This window comes from Suncus etruscus, chromosome 3 (assembly GCF_024139225.1).
Source record: "Suncus etruscus isolate mSunEtr1 chromosome 3, mSunEtr1.pri.cur, whole genome shotgun sequence".
Lineage (NCBI taxonomy): Eukaryota > Metazoa > Chordata > Mammalia > Eulipotyphla > Soricidae > Suncus > Suncus etruscus.
In genome coordinates, this window is record NC_064850.1 from 167,510,305 (window position 1) to 167,537,369 (window position 27,065).

A 27,065-nucleotide genomic window follows, 5' to 3' on the forward strand; every position below is an offset into this window, starting at 1 on the left:
ATTGCATTGGGATTGAACACATGAAAGAGTCAATGTACTGTGACAATTTCGTTTAATTATTTTCTATTTTGTCTTACCTTCTTTATTAACACATTTATAATGTCTATTTTAATCCAATTGTCTTAATTTATTTCTTGCACATATTGTTTTTCTTTGAGTGGTAAGGACACTCCTGGTTGGTACGTTAAAAGCTCTTCTCAGTTCTGTGCTTGAAGTTTGCTCCCAACTGTGCTCTGAGGACTGAACTGAGACTGAGTACAGACTCATGCCTTCTGAATGTAAAGCAGCCCAGCCCTTTCAGCTATCTCTTTGCCCTCCTTTCTCTGCCCTATGGTTCAGTTATTTTATAGGGAGTGTAAAAGCACTTCTTAAACAGCATACAATCTGTTTTCTTCTTTTTTTTTTAAAGAATTTATTTATTAATTTTTTGTACTTGTATATTTTTATCCTTTTAATTTTTTAAATAAGTTTTATTTTTTTATTTTGGGCCATATCCAGTGATGCTCAGGGATTACTCCTGGTTATACACTCAGAAATTACTCCTGGCTTGGAGGACCATATAAAATACCAGGGATTGAACTGAGGTCCTTCCTGGGTTAGCCGCATGCAAGGCAAATGCTCTACCACTGTGCTATTGCTCCAGCCCCTTTTTTATATGTATTATTTTTTTTGACATTTTTTATATTTTATTTAAACACCTTAATTACATACATGATTGTGTTTGGGTTTCAGTCATGTAAAGAGCACCACCCATCACCAGTGCAACATTCCCATTACCAATGTCCCAAATCTCCCTCCTCCCTACCCGACCACTGCCTGTACTCTAGACAGGCTTTCCATTTCCCTCATAGATTCTCGTTATTAGGACAGTTCAAAATGTAGTTATTTCTCTAACTAAACTCATCACTCTTTTTGGTGAGCTTCCTGAGGTGAGCTGGAACTTCCAGCTCTTTTCTCTTTTGTGCCTGAAAATTATTATTGCAAGAATGTCTTTCATTTTTCTTAAAACGCATAGATGAGTGAGACTATTCTCTGTTCTCTCTCTCTCTCTCTCTCTCTCTCTTTCTCTCTCTCTCTCTCTCTCTCTCTGACTAATTTCACTCAGTATAATAGATTCCGTGTACATCCATGTATAGGAAAATTTCATGACTTCATCTCTCCTGACAGCTGCATAATATTCCATTGTGTATATGTACCATTGTTTCTTTAGCCATTAGTCTGTTGAAGGGCATCTTGGCTGTTTCCAGAGACTTGCTATGGTAAATAGTGCTGCAATGAATATAGGTGTAAGGAAGGGGATTATGTATTGTACTTTTTTGTTCCTAGGGTATATTCCTAGGAGTGGTATAGCTGGATCGTATGGGAGCTCGATTTCCAGTTTTTGGAGGAATCTCCATATCACTTTCCATAAAGGTTGAACTAGACGGCATTCCCACCAGCAGTGGATAAGAGTTCCTTTTTCTCCTCATCCCTGCCAACACTGTTTATTCTCATTATTTGTGATGTGTGCCATTATCTGTGGAGTGAGGTGGTATCTCATTGTTGTTTTGATTTGCATCTCCCTTATGATTAGTGATGTGGAGCATTTTTTATGTGTCTTTTGGCCATTTGTATTTCTTCTTTGTCAAAGTGTCTGTCCATTTCTTCTCCCCATTTTTTGATGGGGTTAGATGTTTTTTTCTTGTAAAGTTCTGTCAGTGCCTTGTATATTTTAGAGATTAGCCCCTTATCCAATGGGTATTGAGTGAATAGTTTCTCCCACTAAGTGGATGGCTCTTGTATCCTGGGCACTATTTCCTTTGAGGTGCAGAAGCTTCGCAGCTTAATATATTCCCATCTGTTAATCTCTGCTTTCACTTGCTTGGAGAGTGCAGTTTCCTCCTTGAATATGCCTGTAGTTTCAATGTCCTGGAGTGTTTTGCCTATGTGTTCTATATATCTTATGGTTTCGGTCTGATATCAAGGTCTTTAATCCATTTGGATTTTACCTTCGTACATGATGTTAGCTGGGGGTTTAAGTTCAATTTTTTTTTTAAAAGTGGCGCCAGTTGTGCCAACACCACTTATTGAAAAGCCTTTCCCTGCCCCATTTAGGATTGCCTGCTCCTTTATCAAAAATTAGGTGATTGTATGTCTGGGGAACATTTTCTGAGTATTCAAGCCTATTCCAATTATCTGAGGGCCTGTCCTTATTCCAATACCATGCTGTTTTGATAACTATTGCTTTGTAGTAAAGTTTAAAGTTGGGGAAAGCCATTCCTCCCATATTCTTTTTCCCAATAATTGCTTTAGCTATTCTAGGGTGTTTATTGTTCCAAACGAATTTCAAAAGTGCCTGATCCACTTCTTTGAAGAATGTCATGTGTATATTTAGAGGGATCACAATAAATCTGTATAATGCCTTGGGGAGTATTGCCATTTTGATGTTGTTAATTCTGCCAATCCATGAGCAGGGTATGTGGTTCCATTTCCGCGTGTCCTCTCTTATTTCTTGGAGCAGAGTTTTATAGTTTTCTTTGAACATGTCCTTCACATTTTTAGTCAAGTTGATTCCAAGATATTTGAGTTTGTGTGGCACTATTGTGAATGGGGTTGTTTTCTTAATGTCCATTTCTTCCTTATTACTATTGGTTTATAGAAAGGCCATTGATTTTTGTGTGTTAATTTTGTAGCCTGCCACCTTGCTATATGAGTCTACTGTTTCTAGAAGCTTTTTTGTAGAGTCTTTAGGGTTTTCTAAGTAGAGTATCATGTCATCTGCAAACAGCGAGAGCTTGACTTCTTCCTTTCCTATCTGGATTCCCTTTATATCTTTTTCTTGCCTAATCGCCATAGCAAGTACTTGGAGTACTTGTCCAGAATTTAGAGGGAAGGCTTTTATTTTTTCTCCATTGAGGATAATATTTGCCACTGTCTTGTGGTAGATGGCCTTATCTGTATTGAGAAAGGTTCCTTCCATTCCTGTCTTGCTGAGAGTTTTGATCAAGAATGGGTGTTGGACCTTATCAAATGCTTTCTCTGCATCTATTGATATGATCATGTGGTTTTTATTTTTCTTGTTGTTGATGTTGTGTTATATGTTGATAGATTTACGGATGTTAAACCATCCTTGCATTCCTGGGATGAAACCTACTTGATCATAGTGGATGATCTTCTTAATGAGGCATTGAATCCTATTTGCCAGGATTTTGTTGAGGATCTTTGCATCTGTATTCATCAGCGATATTGGTCTGTAATTTTCTTTTTTTGTAGTAACATCTGTCTGGTTTAGGTATCAAGGTGATGTTGGCTTCAGAAAAGCTATTTGGAAGTGTTTCATTTTGTTCAATTTCATGAAAGAGTCTTGCCAGGATTGGTAGTAGTTCCTCTTGGAAAGTTTGAAAGAATTCATTAGTGAATCCATCTGGGCCTGGGCTTTTGTTTTTGGGCAGATATTTGATTACCATTTTAATTTCTTCAATAGTGATGGGGATGTTTAGATATGCTTCATCCTCTTCCTTCAACTGTGGAAGATTATAAGAGTCCAAGAATTTATCCATTTCTTCCAGGTTCTCATTTTTAGTGGCGTAGAGTTTCTCAAAATAGTTTCTCATTACCCTTTGAATCTCTGTCATATCAGTAGTGATCTCTCCTTTTTCATTCCTAATAGGAGTTGTCAAGTTTCTCTCTCACTTTCTTAGTTAGGTTTGCTAGCGGTCTATCAATCTTATTTATTTTTTTCAAAGAGCCAACTTCTGCTTTCGTTGATCTTTTGGATTGTCTTTTGGGTTTCCACTTTATTGATTTCTGCTCTCAGCTTTGTTATTTCCTTCTGTCTCCCTATTTTTGGGTCCTTCTGTTGAGCACTTCTAGGTCTATTAGCTGTGTCATTAAGCTACTCAGGTAAGCTCCTTCTTCCTTCCGTATGTGTGCTTGCAAAGCTATAAATTTTCCTCTCAGTACTGCTTTTACTGTGTCCCATAAGTTCTGATATTTTGTGTCTTTATTGTCATTTGTTTCCAGGAACCTTTTTATTTCCTCCTTGATTTCATCTCGGACCCACTGGTTATTCAGTATGAGGCTGTTTAACTTCCAGGTGTTAAAGTTTTTCTTCTGTGTCCCTTTAGAGTTCATAAATAATTTCAGAGCCTTGTGGTCAGCGAAGGTAGTCTGCAAAATTTCTATCCTCTTGATATTATGGAGGTATGTTTTGTGTGCCAGCATGTAGTCTATCCTGGAGAATGTCCCATGTACATTGGAGAAGAATGTGTATCTAGGTTTCTGGGGATGGAGTGTCCTATATATATCCACTAGGCCTCTTTCTTCCATTTCTCTCCTCAGGTCTAGTATATTCTTGTTGGGTTTTAGTCTGGTTGACCTATCCAGTGTTGACAAAGCCATGTTGAGTTCCCCCACAATTATTGTGTTGTTATTGATATTATTTTTCAGATTTGTCAACAGTTGTATTAAATATTTTGCTGGCCCTTCATATGGCGCATATATGTTTAGGAGAGTTATTTCTTCCTGCTCTGCATACCCCTTGATTAATATAAAATGTCCATCTTTGTCCCTTACAACCTTCCTGAGTATAAAGTTTGCATTATCTTATATTAATATAGCCACTCCAGTTTTTTTATGGGTGTTATTTGCTTGGATGATTTTCCTCCAGCCTTTTATTTTGAGTCTATGTTTGTTTTGACTATTCAGGTGATTTTCAGTAAGTTTTAATTTTATGAATTAGAAAACTTAGACAGTTATATTTGCGGTACATATTGGCATTGAATTAGGGGTATTCCCACCACTAGTGTTGTCCTACCTCCACCCCAGTTCTCAGCATCTCCTTTCTTTGCCCCCTGGACTGCTAGGGTAACTGGTCCCCTCTGTGTATGGCTTGTTAAGGACTGGCTATCAATTCTGTTGTCATTGATTTTGGATTTTCTATTTAAGTCTGATCCTTTTTTATTTTTACTCATGTTCATACAACTGTTTGGTTCTGGTACCATCTATTTTTATTTCTCGTCAGTTTATGAGGCAGAACAAGATGATTCAAATTATGTTTTTTTAATTCTACATTAAAACTTTTATTTTGTTTTCTAGGTATAATACATTTTCAATTATGTGGTTCTGTTTGAAAAAATAAAGAAAAGAAGAAAGATTTAAAAAGAAAAAGAAAAATCAACAAACAAACAAACAATCAAAAATACCTAGGAGAGTCCATCTAGAGGTTATAAATATCAATTTAAAAAGAAGAGGGGGAGAAAAAAATAACAAAATAAAACCCTATAAATATACAAAAAAAAACTACAATGAAAACAAATAGAAGAAACAAAAAAAAAAGGAAACAAAACTCAAACAAAAGACCAAAACTAACAACTATAAAAAAAGCACAGCATCAAATACAAAAGCCAAACAATAATTACGAGTGAAAGAAACAAAAAGAAAAGAAAAGAAAAAAAGGAGGGTTGGTATGGCAAGTTTTTTTTTTATTTGTTTTTGCATAGGCACAGTAAATTGGGGAAATCAAAAAGGGAATTCCCTTGGCCTAAAAGATACAGGGTTTCTCTACCCTTGTAACATCCTGTCATGGGAATAACTACAGGCTTCATGCACACTTCTTTTCACTTCCAAGGACATTTTATGGTGCCAGAAAACTTTCCCCTCAGTAATGTCTGATAGAATCAGGCCTCTAACTTGAGATCTTGGTATTTGCACAAGATTTAGGATGAAGCCTAGGTTGTTGTCTTTCTTTACAGTTCTAGCAGTTCTGTTCCATCACCGTTGTTGTAATCAGTCTTCTGTAACTGGTGGTCTTGGGTTTTGCACAGATCCTAGGATGAAGCCTAGGGTAGTCTTTCATTATGTTTCCAGAAGATATGCTCTGTCACAGTTGTGAAAGTCAGACCTCTGGAATTAGAGATCTTGGTTATTGTACAAATCCTAAACCAGAGCCTAGGATAGGGTCTTTTTGTTGGTCCCAGGGTAAGTACTGCCCAGTCTTGGCTTTCAAAGTCAGTCTTCTGTAGTTAGCAATCTAGATTTTCGCACAGATCAAAGGATGCTGTGTCTTCTGGTTCTATCATTCCTTTAGGTAATTAGATAGGACAGTCTACACTTAGATCAAGTTATTGTTTCCTCGTTGTCATGATGTCATATCAAAAATGGTTCAAGTTGGTGCTAGAGAAGTATTAGGAATTTCCCAGGGGTACTTTAGTTCCTGGTGCTATTGCAGGGAACTGTGTCCATTCTATATCTGGGCTCTAGTGCTCAGGATTGGCTGTCTGATCTTATGAAGTCTAAGTTGTGTCCACATGACACATGTTCAGGGTGGGAGGTGCCCCTATTTTAAAAAAATGTGTGGGTTCTTATATCAAGTAGATAAGAACTTGTTTCTTTACATAAAATGTTCTCTTTTTTATTATACCTTCACAAAAGGAATGGTGCCATGTTGTATTCCTGGTGCATTTGGGGGGGTAGGAATGTAAGGCTACACAATCTCTGTGCCCTGGTTTTGATCAGAGCTTTTATCCCAGGCAAGACATTTTCTTATAGGTTTTCATACCAAGCAGAACCATAACAAGTAAAGTTAAAGAGAAAAAGCAATATATATATACACACACACACATACATAATAGTGGAAATATATAAAATAAATTCACAAAAAATAATTGAAGAAAAATGAAGTGATGTAAGACCCTACCTTTCATTTGGGAGTGAACAGACTCTGTATTAAACAGAGGTATTAAACATATAAAGGAAATATAAGCTAGTTCATTGTATTTTGAGATATTCAAAATATTTACTTGGGGTTAAAATCCAGTACACATTTTCATCATGCACACTGGTCTTGTTGAGTTTGATATGTCATCTGCACAAGAAAGGAATGTCTTTGTCCTGAGGTCTTTCTGGGCTGAATCCAGTATCATACAATAGTCTACATTAGGGTGGGGAGAGAAATGGGGCCACACAGCATGAGTCAGCAAGAATATTGGTTGGAGTTTTTTGCCATGGCAAGATGTGGGGCTGAGAGGGTGTCCTTTCCCTTTGGGAGCTGGGTAATGGCCTATTAGGGCAGAAGGTGTTGGTCTGGATACCTAATGAGTTAAGAACTTAGGGTAAAGAGAGTTAAATAAGGAGGAATATTGGATCATGATTGTAGGGTAAAAGGATAGAAAGATTTCTGAAGGGGTAGGAGGGATAGTATATAGGAAGAACTATATACACTTTAGGCTTGGATTGTTTACAATTTGGGTTTGGCACTCAGAGGGGAGTCCACTGTCTATAACCCATGCCCACATAAAACAGACATTAGTGATCTATTCTTAAGTTGTTGTTAGAGGCCTGACCCTCATAGAATGGGTCTGAGCTCTTAAGAAATAATTGAATTGGGGCCGGAGAGATAGCATGGAGGTAAGGCGTTTGCCTTTTATGCAGGAGGTCAGTGGTTCGAATCCCAGCACCCCATATGTTCCCCTGTGCCTGCCAGGAGCAATTTCTGAGCCTGGACCCAGGAATAACCCCTGAGCACTGCCGGGTATGACCCAAAAACCACACAAAAAGAAATAATTGAATTAAGTAAAGTTAAATAATTAGCTTAGATACAAATTATGAAAGAGAGAAAGGGAGATCAAACGATAAAATAGAAGAGAAAAATAAGTAATTAAATACAGAAGAAATAAGTTAAAAAAAAGTTGGCCTGTCGGGGGTGAAAATTGGCCTGGGCATTGGAGTTGGAAGGTTTTCCCATTTCTAGACTGTTCATCACTGATGAGGGTGGACATTGAAAAGTGAAGGTTTCAGGGTTTAAATAGTGGCTGGAGTATTTTAGGACACACATAGCTTTCATGTTTAGAGTATTAAGCAATGTGGTATTGAGGACTATAAGAGGTGGATACCCTATGTAGTATTCTCCATTGCATCTTAGGTTCTTTTCTTGAGAGAAACTGACATCGTGGGTTTTATTTATCCTAGACTGAGTTGATGAAGAAGAATAAGAAGAAAGAGGAGAAGTAAAGAAGAAGTAGGGAAAAAAGAGAGAGAGAGAAAGGAAATGGTAATTTGTAAAAATACATACGAAGGTAGGACCTGTAACATAATTATGTCTGTGGTATACTGTTGACTGTTTCAGTGGTCTGAATGATCATACACTTTAAATCCCAATAGAAGACATAAACAAAAGGAAATGGGTAGATTACTTTATAAAGAGATTATCATAATGGGCACTGTACCTAGTATGACTGAGCACTAAGGTGTAAAATTAGGGTGTCCACCCTTTGTGTCCAAGAACCACTGTGGACAAAGAAGCTGAAGGGTTATTTTATACTTGGTAAAATTAGGGCATTAAAACACATTGTTAGTAATCACTGTAGCTAGAGTATCTGGTTTCCAATCATATTCTTCACCTGGTTCTGTGGAAAATACCTTAAGACATTATTATCAACCATTTTAGTTATAGGATCTTTGCATACCTGTTCACTTTAAGCCACTGTTTCCATTGATTCTGGGTTCTTTATGGATAGTAGAGGCTTTGCGTTGCCCCCCCTTCCACTTGATTTGAACACTTCCTCTTGAAATGCTGAAATCTACAGTGTTTAGGGTTTCTACCCTATTAAACCATTGTATTTGTTCTTGAAGTATTATTATGTATATATGGTGTGTATTCTAGATCCTTCTTATAAGTGCTATCATTCTGTATTTATTCTTCTTCTTCTGGCTTACTTTATTCAACATAATATTTTCTAGATCCATCCATGTTGCTGCAAAATCCATGATTGTATCAATTCTAACTGCTATATAGTTTTCCAAGTGCTTTGTATATCCTAGATATGAACCCTTTTTCTGATGCATTGAGTGCAAAAATTTATTCCCATTTTATTAGCTGTCTTCTAACTTTGGCCAGGGTATCTTTTGCCATGCAGAAACTTTTTGGTTTGATGTAGTCCCATTTATTTAAGTTTGATACTAAAATTCTTGTCATTGACATTTTATCATCGAAGATTTTTTTGATATATAGGTATTGAAGTGTTCTGCTACTTTTTCCTCAATGAACTTTATAGATTCAGGTCTGATATTAAGGTCTTTAATTCATCTTGAGTGGATTTTGTGTAAGCTGTGAGGTATGTATCAATCTTTATTTTCTTACAGGTGGTTATTCAGTTGTTCCAACACCATTTGTTAAAGAGACTTTGTTCCATTTGAAGTTCTTGGCTTTTTTTGTCAAATATTACTTGACTGTATATTTGGGGGTATATCTCTGAAAATCCTATTCTAACTCACTGGTCTGAGACTCTGTCTTTGTTCCAGTAGCATGCTGTTTTGATCAACATGGCTTTATATAAAGCTTCAGGTTAGGTAAAGAGATGCCACCCAGCTTTTTGTTTTTCAATATGTATTTGACTAATCTGGGTCTTTTGTGGTTCCATATGAATTTTATAATTGATTGTTCTAAGCCCTTAAAAATGATGTCTGAATTTTTTTAATAGCGATTGCATTGAATATGTATAGAAGTTTAGGTAAGATAGCCATTTTGATTATGTTGATTCTACCTACCCATGAGCATGGGTGTTCTTCTATTGCTTAGGACCTCTACAATTTCTTTCTGGAGTGTTTTGAAATTTTCATGGTCCTTCACTTCTCTTTTAAGGCTGATTCCTCAGTATGTGATATTTTTGGATACTATTTTAAATGGAAATGACTCCTTGATCTCTTTCTCCTCTACTTCACTATTTGTATAGAAGAATGCTACTGTTTTGTGTGTGTTGACTTTGTAACCCGCCACTTTGCTGTATTGGTTTATTTTTTCTAGGAGTTTTACTGTGGACTCTTTAGAGTTTTAAATGTATATCATCATATCATCTGCAAAAAGAGATAGTTTGACTTCCTCTTTCCCTATTTGGATTCCATTGATTCCTTCTAGTATCTGATTGCTATTGCTAGGACTTCTAAAACTATGTTGAATAAGAGCAATGACAGAAGACAGCCTTGCCTAATTTCTGACTTTAATGGAAATGCTTTCAGCTTTTCACCATTAAATATAATATTGGCTGTGGGCTTCTTATAGATAGCTGTAACCATCTTGAGGATGGTTCCTTCCAGCCCTAATTTGCTGAGTATTTTTATCATGAGTGGTTGCTGGGTTTTGTCAAAAGCCTTCTCTGCATCAATTGATATAATCCTGTGAGTTTTGTTTTACTTCTTGTTGTGGATGATGTTGACTGATTTGTCTATGTTGAACCATCCTGGGATGAAATCTACTTGGTCATGGTGTATAATGTTTTTGATGTATTGTTGGATTTGGTTTGCTAAGATTTTGTTGAGGATTTTTGCATCTATGTTCATTAGTGAGATTGGTCTTTAGTTTTCTTTCTTGGCGGTGTCCACCATTTTTGGGAATGAGTGTGATTTTAGCCTCCTAAAAGGCGATAGAAAGGATTACTATCTTTTCAATGTTTTGGATGAGCCTGTGGATCAGTGTAAATAAATCTTCACGAATGTTTGATATAATTCACATGTAAAACCATCTGGACCTGGATATTTGCTCTCTTGGAGTTTCTTGACTAATCATTCAATTTCCTTTGATGTAATTGTCCTGTTTAGCCTTTCTACATCATCTTTATCCAGTCTTGAAAGTTGTTATTTTTCCAGAATCTGTCTATTTCTTCTGGGTTAGAGAACCTAACTGAGTACAGTTGTTCATAATAAATCCTCATAATGTCATGAATTACTTGGGGTCCTGTTGTAATCTCTTCCCTTTTATTTGTGATCCTATTTATTTGGGTGTTTTTCTTTCTTCTTTCTTTCTTTCTTTCTTTCTTTCTTTCTTTCTTTCTTTCTTTCTTTCTTTCTTTCTTTCTTTCTTTCTTTCTTTCTTTCTTTCTTTCTTTCTTTCTTTCTTTCTTTCTTTCTTTCTTTCTTTCTTTCTTTTTCTTTTTCTTTCATTAGTCTTTTCTCTTCCTTTCTTTTTCTCTCTTTCTCTCTTTCTTTTTCTTTTGTTCCTTTCTTTCATTAATCTTTCTTCTTTCTTTCTTCTTTTTCCTTTCTTCTTTTCCTTCCGTCCTTTCTTCTTTCTTTCTCTCTCTCTTTCTTTCTTCTTTCTTTCTTTCCTTTTTCTTTTTTATTCCTTCCTTCCTTCCTTCCTTCCTTCCTTCCTTCCTTCCTTCCTTCCTTCCTTCCTTCCTTCCTTCCTTCCTTCCTTCCTTCCTTCCTTCCTTCCTTCCTTCCTTCCTTCCTTCCTTCCTTCCTTTCTTTCTTTCTTTCTTTCTTTCTTTCTTTCTTTCTTTCTTTCTTTCTTTCTTTCTTCTTTTTTGTTATTTGGATCACTATATGTCTTGGTGTTGGTTTATAGGTTTTATTTTGTTAGGGACACTTTTTTCCTCTTGGATTTGCACCATAGCCTCTTTCAAGAGGGTGGGGACATTTTCTGCTATTATTTCCCTCAGCACTTGTTCTTCCCCTTCCTCTATTTCTCCCCCCCCCCCCTCTGGTATTCCTACAATCCATAGATTATATCTTTTGTCTTTGTTCATTAAATACCTAACATTTTATTCCAATGGTTTTACCTATTATTTTTTTACTTGCTTCTTTGTCTTTTTTGGTTTGTAGATTTTCTTCAAGTTCTTCTAGGTGATTCTCCAACTACGTAGTCCTGCTATGCTAAGACGTTTTTTATATCCTTTAATTCAATTTGTATGGATTCTCTCATTTTCTGTAAAAGTTCTTTAAGTTGGTTGATTTGTTTATCAATGGATTTCTTGAACTCGGTGCCTAGTGTTTCCTTGATTTCTATTACCATGGCTTTCATTTCCACTTTTAGGTCCTCATCTATTGGGCTCGTGTGTTTTGGTGGGCTTGGAAACTTGCTAGGATTTCTCTCTATATCCCTGGCTGCTAGTGTCTTCCTCATTTTGCCCATATTACTTTGCATTTAGTGGCTTAGATTGTTCTGCCCTCGGTTTCAGCCCTCTTTTTTCACCTGTGGCATGGGGCTGGGTCTTATCTCTGGAGTGCAGTCCTAAGGGAATATGATGGCAGGAGTTGCTGAGTTTCGGCCCATCCACAGGTCTCCCCCCTCCTGTTACCTGCCTGAAGGTGTAGGTTCCCTGTCAGCCACAACCCTTAAGCTCGGGTAATGGCAATGACCACTCAAAACCTGTTTACAGGTCTCTTCCTTCCCATTGCCTTTGTGGAAGTGTGGGACCACTCTCTGTGCCTCAGCCCTTATGTGTGGTTAATGTCAGAGACCTACCCAGTCAGAGCCTGTTCTCCCTCAAGTTACTTGGGAAAAGGTGCGGATTTTCTCTCCATGCCTCAGCCCTTACATGCAATTAATGGTGGCAACCTACCCAGTCAGAGCCTGTCCTTCCTCTTGTTCTCTTCTTAAGATAAGTTTAACCATTCTTTAAATAGGAATTCAGCATTAATCTATCAATATGACTATTAAGCTACACTAGAAACTAAACATGACAGTCACTGCCAACTTCTTTTTTCTCCCGCAAATACTCCCTTTCTCTTCAAATAAAACTCATATAATTTATTAAAAGAAAAGCAAGCTAAAATTAGGTGATACCTGTAATTATTAAATCCATATGAAAAAAAATAATCCCAGATTATTATTACTGCTATAACATAGGGAATTCCTTTCAAAGTTAACCCCTGTTGAGAATATTCTAAGGGCAAAGAAAAGTTCCTAAAGTATTGAATCAGATTTTTGTTGTTTTTGTTGTTAGGGTGGATAAAAATTCCTAAAACTTAGTCATACACAGTCACTCCTTATTGAACTTTTAAGTAATTATATGTATCTTTTATTTTCTATTTTCTTTCTTTCTTTCTTTCCTTCCTTCTTTCTTTCATTCTTCTTTTCCTTCCTTCTTTCTTTTTTCTCTTTCTTTCATTCTTTTTCTTTTTCATTCTTTCTTTCTCTTTCTCTCTTTATCTCTTTCTCTTTCTCTTTTTCTTTCTTACTTTCTTCTTTTTTCCTTTCTTTCGTTCTTTCTCCTTCCTTCCTTCCTTCCTCCCTTCCTTTCTTCTTTCTTTCCTTCTTTCCTTCTTTCTTTCTTTCTTTCTTTCTTTCTTTCTTTCTTTCTTTCTTTCTTTCTTTCTTTCTTTCTTTCTCTTTCTTTCTTTCTTTCTTTCTTTCCTTCTTTCTTTCTTTCTTTCTTTCTTTCTTTCTTTCTTTCTTTCTTTCTTTCTTTCTTTCTTTCTTTCTTTCTTTCTTTCTTTCTTTCTTTCTTTCTTTCTTTCTTTCTTTCTTTCTTTCCTCCTTCCTTCCTTCCTTCCTTCCTTCCTTCCTTCCTTCCTTCCTTCCTTCCTTCCTTCCTTCCTTCCTTCCTTCCTTCCTTCCTTCCTTCCTTCCTTCTCTCTCTCTCTCTCTCTCTCTCTCTCTCTCTCTCTCTCTCTCTCTCTGTGTGTGTTGGGCCACATCCGGTGATGCTTGGGTTACTTATGGCTATACACTCAGAAACCGTTCCTGGATAGGGCGACCATATGGGATGTAAGAGGATCGAATGCAGATGCCGTACTGCTTGCGCCATCACTCTGGCCCCTATAAATTTCTTTTGATCTTAAATGTATTTATTTTATTTAGCCCGTCAGTCATTTAGTCAGTTAGCCAGTCTGTTAGGCTCAAGGACTATCTGGGATACTTCAGATGCCGCCAGATCTTGCAGCATCCAAGGCAAAGGCTACCTTGTTGAGCTATCACTCCACCTGTATCTGTTTCATTTTTTCCATAAGAAAAAATTGTGGCCTGATCTGCATTACTGTTGTTGTATGCTGCTCAACTATATTAACCCCTGACATTCTATATGGTCTCCAGACCACAAGAGGAGTGATTCCTGAAAACAAACAAGAATTACCTATGTGTACCACCAGGTGTGAACCCATATCCCAAACTAAAACAAACGCATAAAACCCAACAAACAAAAACACAAAGAAAAGCAAACACCAACCTTATATTGTTAGAAATAATTGATTCTGGAGCTCAAATAGACCTAATCAATAGGGGGATTTGTTGAAAACAAGTTCTGGGTTTCTTTTAAAGTAATTCTGCTTAAACAAATCTGAATGAAGAATAATTTTTATTTTGAATAAGTATTCTGCTATTATAGTAAAAGTTCCACATTTGAAGTAGCATGAGATGAGTCATTTACTGCAACACTTTTAGCCACAACATACCGTTCATTCTAAACCCATTCACACTCTAGTATTTGAAATATTTCTTTTTTTTAATTTTGTGTTATTTCTATTTTTAATAAATAATTTCTTTATTTAAACACCGTGATTACAAACATAATTGTAGTTGGGTTTCAGTCATAACATGAACACCCACTTCACCCATGCAATCTTCCCATCACCAGTGCCCCATCTCTTCCCTCCCCCACACCCCTCTTAAATTCGAAACCAACTTTCTACATCCTTCAGTCACTTACATTGTTATGATAGTTCTCAGCATAGTTATTTCTCTAACTGCACTTACTACTCTTTGTAGTGAGTTTGATATCTTGAGCCGGTCTTTCTGGCCCTCAACTCTGAGAATTATTTCAATGTCCTTAATTTTTCTTAAAACCCATAGATGATACTATTTCGTTTCTCTCTCTCTCCCTTTGACTAATTTCACTCAGCAGAATAGATTCCATGTACATTCATGTATAGAAAAAATTTATGACTTCATCTCTCCTGAGGGCTGCATAATATCCCATTGTGTAAATATTCCACAGTATCTTTAGCCATTCATATTTTGAAGGGCATCTTCGTTGTTTCCAGAGTCTGGCTATTGTAAAAAGTGCTGCAATGAATATAGGTGTGAGGATGAGATTTTTGTATTGTATTTTTGTGTTCCTAGGTTATATCCCTAGGAGTGGTATAGCTGGATAAAATGGAACCTCAATTTCTAGTTTTTGGAGGAATCTCCATATCGTTTTCCATAAAGGTTGGACTAGATGGCATTTCCACCAGTAGTGAATAAGAGTTCCTTTCTCTCCACATCACCACCAACCCTGATTGTTCTTGTTCTTTGTGATGTGTGTCAGTCTCTGTAGTGTGAGATGGTATCTCATTGTTGTTTTTATTTGCATCTCCTTGTCAATTAGCAATGTGGAACATTTTTTCATGTGCCTTTTGGCAACTTGTATTTCTTCTTTGATAAATTGTTCATTTCTTCTCCCCATTTTTTGATGGGGTTAGATTTTTTTTCTTGTTAAGTTCTTTCAGTACCTTGTATATCTTAGATATTAGCCCCTTATCTGATGGGTAATGGTGGAATATCTTCTCCCGTACTGTGAATAGTTTTTGTTTCCTAGGTATTATTTCCTTTGAGGTGCAGAAGCTTCTCAGTTTAATAGTCCCATTTGTGTATATCTCTGTTTCTACTTGTTTAGAGAGTGTTTTTTTTTTCTTGGAGATGCCTTTTGTTTCAATGTCCAGGAGTGTTTTATCTACGTTCTATACACCTTTTGGTTTCAGGTCTGATATCAAGGTCTTTAATGCACCATACCTTGTATATAGCTGAGTTTAAACCCACTGTTTCCAGATGTGTAGATTAAAGGTAAAATGTTATGTTTAATTTTATAATCTTTTAACCAATTCCTTCTGGAATTGATTCAGCTAGAAAGTAGCAAAAGAATAGGAGCCTGAGAGATAGCATGGAGGTAGGGCCTTTGCCTTGCATGCAGAGGACGGTGGTTTGAATTCTGGCATCCCATTTGATCCCCTGGGCCTGGCAGGAGCAATTTCTGAGCATAGAGCTGGGAGTAACCCCTGAGTGCTGCCAGGTGTGACCCAAAAATAAAAATAAACAAACAAAAAAAGTACTAAAAAATAATAATTTTTAAAAGCCCACCGACGTCTAGTGAGATGATCTCTCTGTGTCTGTATATCTCTATTTTTTTTATCTTGTGATTGGGGTCCACACCCAGTAATTATCCATACTTTCATCTGATACTGGGCTCAGGAGTGACATGTGGGTACTGCTCAGGGGACTATTATATATTTCCAGAAGTGTAGCAGGGTTTATTGCATCAAGGTAAGTGGCATATGCCTTTTACCATGTCAAAAAGCACAGCTTTAAAATATAGAGAGATTATGCTATAGCCTTTAATATAAAACATTTATATATTTCCCAGTCTCATACAGAATTTTAACTGTCTTTTAATAGAAAGTCAGTCCAAAGAACACATACCTCTAAGTTATATCTGATCTCATGAACTATCTGTTAGACAATAAATATCTATCCCTCCATAGAACAAAAGCACAGTAAGGACAGTAGTAGAAATTATTTCACTCTTTTCAAGCCTTAGAATATTTTGTTTTGGCTGTAAACATTTCAAAATTTTCTTCTTTATATATTTAATTCCCTTTGCTTGTTATGAATTTTCCTTTTGTTAAAGATATCTACATCTATGCAACTTCATATGAAGGTAATGAATTAAATTAGACCTATCCCTCCTCTCTTTAATGTAGCAGAGAACCATCTTTACAGTAGAAAAAGCAGAGAAAGAAACTAACAGAAGAAATAATCAAATAAAGATTAAAGTTAGCAAGGAGGTCAATGGTAATTGGAGCAAAAATTTTAGTGAGTGGTTTTGGCAGGAGGTTAACTTTTTTTGTTCTTTGAAGATGATAGTTTAATATTAATTAGGAATAGCAAAACAAAAAGTATCTGAGAAGTTTTAGAAAATAAAATTGAATTGAGAACAAGAAGTAAAAGCTATGAATTTGTACTGAGACATTCACATACTTAATGGAAGAACCTCAGGGATAAGAGAATGGTAGATGCAGGTGTTTTCCAATCCCCCTTGAATGAGAGTTGTTATGAAAACCTGCCTTTATTTCACACCTACCAGCTAAAAGATGTTATCACCCTGCCAGCTCTGAAGGAGATAAGACATGAGGGGATAAGGAGAACAAGTTGACAGCCCTGAATGTGCCCTGGGTTTTGCAAATGGAAAAGACATAGATGTAAGTGGTAATTCAAAAGAATTCTATCCCACATGGATTCTAATAAATATGCAAACACTAAAGTTAAGCTACCTTTGTCATCCATCTTAGATCTTATTGTGTTTTTTAATCTTTTCTTGCTATGTTCTTATTAGCCACAATTATAATGATGCTAATAATAATTAATCTACTTATTCCAGAAGCTGGAATAAGTCTTAATAATTTATGATCTCCATTTTTGTCTAAAATTCAGCACAATTCAGTCTGAAAAAGAATAAAATGAAGTTACAGAGAAAATGAATTATGCACCAAATTGTAAATATTCCATTTCTTTTGCTGATCTGAGACTCCCCAAAGAAATATGAACACTTGATTTAAAATTCAGCTGCCGTGACATTTCCTAGCTGGAAAGAATACTTGCGCAAATTCACAAGTATTTGCGAAAAGATAACTTTTTTTGGTGGGTACCAGTAAATTCTAATGTGTTTTTTAAAAACTATCTTGTGCTTATATGCCCAAAAATGAATAAAATATCTCTTGGTGGAAGCTTGTTCTGTGAATAGACTTTGCAACATTTCAACCAGAAGGGATTTTTGCATTGCTAGGGATAACTTTAAGATAGTAAAGAGACATGTGATAGCAACTTCCTGCCTGGAGAGTAGCAAAGTCACATTAATGCCAACTAATGCACTTCAGACTTAACTGTTAGGTATCTTGGACAACTGATGTGTCACAACTGAAAACTAAGTGAACGCTAAATTCTAAAACTGATTGAAACCCTACCTGTTGTAGCTTCATGGGAAATTTCAAACATAAAGAGTTAAATAACTTAAACTTAGAAAAACATCTTTTTCTTGTAACTCTTTGTTTATTTTTGCTTTTTTTGTTGTAGTTGCTTTAAAATGTTGCTTGACAATGACAGGATTTGCTTTCATTCTTGAACAGTGATGTTAAATTATTTATGATGAATCAAATCTACCAACTGTCTAAGTACTTTAGACATGTGGGAGTATAAGCAGAAAATTTAAGTTAGCCAACATCCTTCTTTATTTTGATGCTTTTTATAAAACACAAACACATGAACCACATTTTGTTCATCCTGAATATCTTAAGTCACACACCCCTTGTGATGTAAACTTATCTGACACAAACAATATTCTGCTTTGCATTTTGGCTTTCATTAATTTTAATTTATCTAACATTCATTTACCACATACTTACTGCTTGCACATTACATTTTTCTTAATGGTTTTAATCACATACCCTGAGAAACTCTGGCAATATTGAAACAGGATTATAGAGTTTATAAAATAAAATAGTAAGTTATGTTTTTCTACATTCATCACAATCAACTGTCACTCAAGAGAATGTCTATAGATTCTTGGTGTCAGACACCCAAGAGACTTATTAAAATGCTTAGTAAATTTAAGGCATGACTGCATAAAAGATCTAAAATTGAAGAAAGCAACAAATTCCAAAAATTGGAATAAAGACATATTAATTACATTAAGCTATCACCTCAATTCACTAGTTAACAGAAATATCTTCTCCGAGTATCTCAGAACTTTATTTATATAAAGGTATCATCACTATATCCAGTAATCCATGATGGCTTTTTAATAAGAAACAAAGAATTGTTCTTACATCCCTGAATAAAGAGAAAGATGACAGACTATGAGTAGGACTTCACAAAAGAGATTGAAATGATTGTACACAAGCCAAACTGTGCTATCCTTATATGAGTTTTATAAAAATTATGTCATGTTGGCATAGAATTGGCAATTGATATTTTTTGTGGGAAGAAAATGAGTTGTGGGTTCACTTAACAGCAAAGAGGAAGGAAGGAGGAAGGAAGGAGGAAGGAAGGAAGGAAGGAAGGAAGGAAGGAAGGAAGGAAGGAAGGAAGGAAGGAAGGAAGGAAGGAAGGAAGGAAGGAAGGAAGGAAGGAAAAAGGAAGAAGAAAGGAAGGAAGAAGAAAGAAAGGAAGGAAGGATGAAAAGAAGGAAGGGAGGGAGGAAGGATGGAGGAAGAAAGGAAGGAAGGAAGGAAGGAAGAAAGGAAGAAAGAAAGAAGGATGAGAGGAAGGAAGTGAGGGAGGAAGTATGGAAGGAAGGGAGAAAGAATGGAAGTGAGGGAGGTAGGATGGAAAAAAGGAATAATGGAAGGAAGGGAGGGAGGAAGAAAGGAGGGAAAGAAAAGGAGGAAGGAAGGGAGGGAGAAAGGAAAAAAGGAAGGAAGGGAGGGAGGGAGAAAGGAAGAGAGGGAGGGAGAGAGGAAGGAAAGGAGGGAGGGAGGAAGGGAAAAATAAAAAAAGAATAAAAAGAAAAAAGGAAGACAGAAAGAAAGAAAAAGGAAAGAAAATCAAAATGAGAGAAACTAAAAATGAACGAAAAAAGTAAGCAAGAAAGAAAAGAAGATAGACAGAATAGAAAGAAAGAAAGAAAGAAAGAAAGAAAGAAAGAAAGAAAGAAAGAAAGAAAGAAAGAAAGAAAGAAAGAAAGAAAGAAAGAAGAAAGAAAGAAAGAAAGAAAGAAAGAAAGAAAGAAAGAAAGAAAGAAAGAAAGAAGAAAGAAAGAAAGAAAGAAAGAAAGAAAGAAGAAAAGAAAGAAAAAGGAAAGAAAGAAGAAAAGGAAAAAAGAAAGAAAAAGAAGAAAGAAAGAAAGAAAGAAAGAAAGAAAGAAAGAAAGAAAGAAAGAAAGAAAGAAAGAAAGAAAGAAAGAAAGAAAGAAAGAAAGAAAGAAAGAAAGAAAGAAAGAAAGAAAGAAAGAAAGAAAGAAAGAAAAAGAAACAGGAGGATGGAAGAATGGAATTAAGGGAGGAAGGAAGAGAGAAAAAAACAGAAGGATAAAAAAGATGGAAATGGAAGCAAGAAAGAATGGAGGGATAGATGGATATATGGATAGATGGATAAATAGATAAAAGAAAGGAAGTAAGTAGTGAACAAATTAATGAAGAAAAGAACATTTACTTTTTATATTTCCCACATTCTCCTTAGTAGTTTTCTTCTTTCTATAACCCCATTGGCCAGACTAGGGTTCTAAAAGATTCTGAGTCTTAAAAAATTCCTGTGAGAGAGGTTCAGAGACATTTGAATCAATGAATACCACTGGTGTTTAAAATTTCCTCCATTGCTATTCTTCCAAAAAGGAAGACATTGCCTTTATCAGAAGACATTCTAGATAGTTAAGTTTATATCAAAATAAATTCTGTTTATATTACAGTTTGTTTTCTTTCTGTTTTATCAACTCAGATTAACCACCCGTACAATGCTAGCCAGGTTAACAGGGTTAGAAAAAGTCTTTCTTGTTTTTTTGTACATTGAAACGTGTCCTTTAGGAATTGCAAAACCAATTTATCAGTGATGTGTCATCCCTCAACAATGAGACAGAAAACCTCATGGACCTAAGAGTCAATATTTCTGGCAAGAGAGAAAATTTCTATCATGCAATTTTATTATTTATGTCATTACTTATTAAAAATAACTAATTGAACTTTCTCACTTTTTGAGTTTTTGTTGTCCCGAAATAAATAAAACAGCTGAAAAATCAAAATGTGATCTACCAAAAATTTTTGCATGTACATTTGCAGCCTATTTTTCTACTAATACTTTATAAAATATCTTTTCTAGAACACACAAAAAATTTATCACATTCCAAAACTATACGAAGTGTACACACAAAAAGAGTAACTTAATTTTCAACAGAAAGCTGGCATTATTGTAATAAACAAAGTACTGGTTTTTTTGGGGGGGGGGCACACCCATTTGATGCTCAGGGGTTACTCCTGGCTATGCTCTCAGAAATCACTCCTGGCTTGGGGGACCATATGGGACGCTGGGGGATCGAACCTCGGTCTGTCCTACGCTAGCGCTTGCAAGGCAGACACCTTACCTCTAGCGCCACCTTCCCGGTCCCAAAGATCCAGTACTGTTAAAATTAATATAGAGGCAGGGATGGTGGTGTTGAACTACAACAGAGAAACAGGGAGCCACCCTTACTTTAATCACTTGTCAAATATGGTTTCACAACTACTAACAGGAGTGAGCCTTAAGCTAAGAGTCAGGAATAAGTCCTAAATGTAGTTGAGTAGTCCCCTAACACAAACCAAGAAACAAAAACATAATACAGGAACTAAAAAGACAGAGATGACACAGAAGACAAGCACTTGTCTTATACCCAGGTCACTCACATTTGACTTCTGTTGCCAGGAGTGATGCCTTAGCACAGATTAAGCACTGAGTACCACCCCACTAAAAATAACAAACAAAAATTAATATACATAGCTTTTAATTTTCACTATGAGTTAGAGCTGAAATGATCCATCTTTCTTCCCTTCTCTTTAGCCACTTCCTCCAATCAGCGTCTCAACATTTTGGGTTTTGAGTTATCAATAGATCAAGACAACGAATGTGATGGTTTCGACATGTATCTGCTTTTCAGTTTCCATTCACCTCTGACCTGTAATGTTCCAATTTAGTTCAAGTACTTTTATTTATGCGATTCCTTAGACCTATGCCTTTGATCAAAGAAGTGACACTCACTGTTCAGTGCGTTCAGAGAGCACTTTGCAGGTACCATCCGTTCAGAAAAAGCAGTCACCCAATACATGAGATTGTGACCAGGTATAATGTAATGGTAGTTATGCGAACCTCAATAAACCAGTGCTACTTCACAGATTACTTGGAGAGAAAGTCTCTTAGCGTGCTTGAAGAAGTATGAAATGAATTTCATTTCCTTCTCATTTGCCTTGCCTCTGAAAGGTTTCATGCAAGATATGTGACCAACTATTATAGTACTAATCCATCCATGACAGAGCTCAATTTTCTCTGAGAATTTACTTCTGAATGGGCTTCCGAAATACTTGAAAGCTCAAAATTAAAGTACACTGAACAGAGCAGCCACTGAGCTGTGGACAACTGTCAGTCAAGAAAACCAGTTGGAACAAAATGTAAATTAGATTTTATTTTATTTTATTTTATTTTTTAAAGTGATATATAATGATGAGGTGCTAAAGTTTTATAGCCCATTCCCAAACAAGAACAATAAGGAGGGAAGTGACAAGAACTGTTGTGAGCTTTTTCTATTATTGCAAATGACAATAGTACTCTGTATGATGGAAACTCTAGAAGTGCTGTGCAGACGCTATGTCTTGTTGCTTACACACTTTGTTCTGGTGTGTGAGAAAGTAGATAAGGAAATTGTCTGCATGTCATTTGAGATGTCTAGAAAACAATTGACACAGTGTATGGCCTCTTGGTATAGTGGGCAAGGATGGTCAGGGGATCTCATCACTGATCTCGTTTATATCAATGACAATTTTGACTCTCATTGAAAGATGGGTTTTAAATATCAATTCTTGATTTCTAAGTAATGGAAAATAGGAACCTAGTGGAGAAAAATAAAAAATGGTTTTTGCTAGATATCTGATGGATCTAGAGGTCAAGTTTCCCGGACACTAATATCAAAGTTACATTCAGTGTGGAGCCTATACCCAGGCATTCACAGTGAATACTTGAGAGAGAAAATCAAATAAACACTCTTTGTTGATAAAAAAATCAAATCTATTAACATCACAGAACTGAGGAAATGATGATGAGGAGCAATAGTTACAGAAATATTCCTGTTTATTACATATCCAACAAATATAGTATTAAACAGCTGTATAAACAGAATACTTTTTCACTGAGCTGAGATTAAATAATAGATTTATGTAAACAAATAACTCATGCTATACTAGTTGTATCTGAGAGCTGAATATATTTTGAAGGTTTTTTTGAGCTTGTAGGTGGAATATTTAAAAAAAGGATATTGACAACCAGTGGGTATTTAGGCATATGAATGAGTAATAATAAATTAGTATCACTCATCAATTTTCTAAGATAGATAGCAAGACTGAATTATATTTTTAAAACACAAATGCATATACATTAATGTGAGTTTGCCAAAAAGGAGAGAGAAGTAAGAGTAAACTGTCACATAGAGAAGAACTGACAAAAAACTTGCTTTTGTTCACTTCCTGGTTTCATTTTTGTTTGTAAATAAAGAAATTTAAAATCCCCAGGCTGAAAATAAACCTTATAACTGTAATCTAAAAAAGGTTACTATTGTGCAGGCTTCTTCACAGTCACACTCAGTCCCTCTTCTAGGGTCGTTGTAATAGATGAGCATTTGCAATAGGTCAATGCATTTCACAAGCTTCCTTCTCCCTCCCATCTGGGTGTCAAAGGAGCAAGCCAGTATGCCACAGAACCAGATGTTCTAGTCTCTCTAGTATGACATTTCAAGACACTTGATTAAAAATGCCAGTTTAATCTGTGGCCTGAAATAATGGGAAATTGGATGCTTGTCTTTTCTGTCTTTTTGTAAAAGGCCAAATTTAATAATTTTAAAGCATCTTTCCAATGTTAGTTACTGAAAATAAGCTTGAGCTTAATATTATATTGGAGTACAATAATTAAAATAAGGTAATTTAAACCTGCTTTAATAACCTAAAGTTTCATAAAGGTCATTGCAGTAAAATAATAATTTAGGAATTTTTATAACCATGAAGCATAAAATTCACATTTTAAATCTGATGCCTTTTCTCAGCAAAATATTTGAAAGAAGAGTGTATGATAAGGGACTAAAATAGAGAAGGGTCCACTTGACAATGATAGTGGGAGCTGATCACTCTGGATAAGAATTAGATGCTGGAAGGGAGTAAAGTGATATGCATTGTACCTCTTCAATAATAATAGTGCAAATTACAGTGTCAAAAAATAAAAGTGGGATAAAAAGGAGAGAGAGAAATACAATAAAATGGTTGCTTCAGAGGCAGGCAGTGGACAGGGTGGATAGGAGGGACACTGGGAACAATGGTTGTGGGAAATGTGCATTAGTGAAGGGTGGTGTATGTTTTTGTTTTTTTTTTTTTGGTTTTTGGGCCACACCCGGCGGTGCTCAGGGGTTACTCCTGGCTATCTGCTCAGAAATAGCTCCTGGCAGGCAAGGGGGACCATATGGGACACCGGGATTCGAACCAACCACCATAGGTCCTGGATCAGCTGCTTGCAAGGCAAACACCGCTGTGCTATCTCTCCGCGCCCGGTGGTGTACATTCTATGACTGACATTTAATTATAAGCAAATTTGTAACCACGGTGCTTAAAGAAAATAATTTACATGTAATTATTTATATATTTACATATTATATTGTTTAAATATATCTTATATTACCTTGAAAGGGTCCACATAAAGTTGCATAGTTATGGGAAGAAAAATATCTGGAAGTGGAAGGAAAATTTAGTTATATGTGGAGTCCAGAATATATTCCCCAAAAGATTGTATAGATTTAATGCAACCCCTCTAAAGATACCCATGATATTCTTCAAAGAAGTGGATCAAACACTTCTGAAATTCATTTGGAACAATAAACATCCTTGAATAGCTAAAGCAATCCTTGGGGAAAAGAATATGGGTGGCATTACTTTCCTCAACTTTAAAATGTGCTACAAAGCAATAGTTATCAAAAGAGCATGGTATTGGAATAGACAGACCCACAGATCAGTGGAATAGGCTTGAGTATTCAGAGAATGCTCCCCAGACATACAATCACCTACATTTTGATAAAGGAGCAAGAAATCCTAAATGGAGCAAGGAAAGCCTCTTCAGTAAGTGTTTGTGGCACAACTGGTTAACCACTTTCAAAATAGCAAACTCAGACCCCCAGCTAACACCATGTACAAAGGTCAAATCCAAATGGATTAAAGACCTTGATATCAGACCTGAAACCATGAGGTATATAGAACAACACCATGTACACATGTACAAAGGTCAAATCCAAATGAATTAAAGACCTTGATATCAGACCTGAAACCGTGAGGTATATAGAACAACACATAGGTAAAGCACTCCATATATTGTTACTAAAGGCATCTTTAAGGAGGAAACAGCACTCTCCAAACAAGTGGAAGCACAGATCAACAGATGGGACTATATTAAGCTGAGAAGCTTCTTCACCTCAAAGGAAATAGTGCCCAGGATACAAGAGCCACCCATTGAGTGGAAGAAACTATTCACCCAATACCCATCAGATAAGGGGCTAATATCCAAAATATATATGGCACTGACAGAATTTTACAAGAAAAAAAAAAACAAACATCTAATCCCATCAAAAAATGGGAAGAAGAAATAAACAGGCACTTTGACAGAGAAGAAAAACAAATGGCCAACGGCACATGAAAATTGCTCCATATCACTAATCATCAGAGAGATGCAAATAAAAACAACTGTGAGGTACCATCTCTCAACACAGATATTGTCGCAAATCACAAAGAACAAGAATAAGCAGTGCTGGCGGGGATGTAGAGAGAAAGGAAATCTTATTCACTGCTGGTGGGAATGCCATCTAGTCCAACCTTTATGGAAAGCAATATGGAGATTCCTCCAAAAACTGAAAATTGAGCTCCCATATGATCCAGCTATACCACTCCTAGGAATATACTCTAGGTATACAAAGACACAATACAAAAATCCCTTCCTCACACCTGTATTTATTGCAGTGCTATTTACAATAGCCAGACTCTGGAAACAACCAAGATGCCCTTCAACTGATAAATGGCTGAAGAAACTGTGGCATATATACAGAATGGAATATTATGCAGCTATCAGGAGAGATGAAGTCATGAAATTTTTCTATATATGGATGTACATGGAATCTATTATGTTGAATAAAATAAGCCAGAGGGAGAGATATAGATGCAGATTAGTAACACTCATCTATGGGTTTTAAGAAATAAAAGACATCTTTGCAATAATTCTCAGAGTCAAAAGAGAGGAGTCCTGGAAAGTTCATCTCACGATATGAAGCTCACCACAAAGAGTGATGAGTGCAGTTAGAGAAATAACTACACTGAGAACTACCATAAGCATGTGAATGAATGAGAGAAGTGGAAAGCCTGTCTAGAGTACAGACAGGGGTGGGGTGTGAGGAGGGAGATTTGGGATACTGGTGATGGGAATGTTGCACTGATGAAGGGAGGTATTCTTTACATGATTGAAATCCAAGTACAATAATATTTGTAATCAATGTTTTTAAATATAGATATCAAAAAAAGAAAGAATCACAAAATATGGGGCCAATGCGGTTGGGCTAGAGGTAAGGAATCTGTCTTGCAAGCACTAGCCTAAGAAGGACCGTGGTTCTATTCCCCAGCGTCCCATATGGTCCCCAAGCCAGGATCGATTTCTGAGCGCATAGCCAGGAGTAACCCCTGAGCGTAATTGCGTGTGGCTCAAAACAAACAGATAAGAAAAATAATCACAAAATATTGGGGCCAGAGCAATTGAACAGCTGGTAGGGCATTTGCCTTGCACACTGCCAATCTGGGTTTGATAGCAGGCATCCCAAATGGCTTACCGAGCCTGACGGGATGACTTCTGTGTGCAGAGCCAGGAGTAATAACTGAACACCTGAGTGCTGCTGGGTGGTGCTCAAAATTTTTTTGATTTAGAGTAAGAAGTAGACAGTTAAAGATAGGATATCAAACAAGACATTACTTATATTAATTTTTCTTAAATTTGTACATATAAACATGTACAAACCAAGGGTTTTTTGGTATTTTGTTTGTTTGTTTGTTTTGTATTTTTTCTACTCAAAGCAAGGGCTTTGAATAAATTATTGTCAAAAGTTTTAGAAATAAAGAATGGTCAATTTATCTATTACTGACTAGAAAAAGCTAGATTTGGATGATCTTTATGACCTTGTCAGTAGTCATCTGTATTTCTCTCTTAACTAGTCATGTTTTAAAGACAATACAAATTGAGAAAACTTTTAATTCTCTCATTATTATGTATACGACTACATGGGATTTCCTAAAATAGAATATTTTGTGAGTAATTCATCTTCTGCTTTAATTCTTATTGGTGAAAATGAATGAAGACTACAAAGATACAGCATACAGAAAACTTTCGTCACTGGCTTCTAGATGGGGAGATAATTGAGTAGGCTAGCGCATATGCTTTGCATGCTAATGGTCTAGATTCAATTGCTAGTGTTTAATGGTTGCCTATATTGAACATATTGACCATATATTGAACACTTGAACAATGCCAGGAATGATCTAAAGAAAAATAAAATCAAAAGCTACTGGTGTTGAGATCCTCCATCACTTGTTGGCAT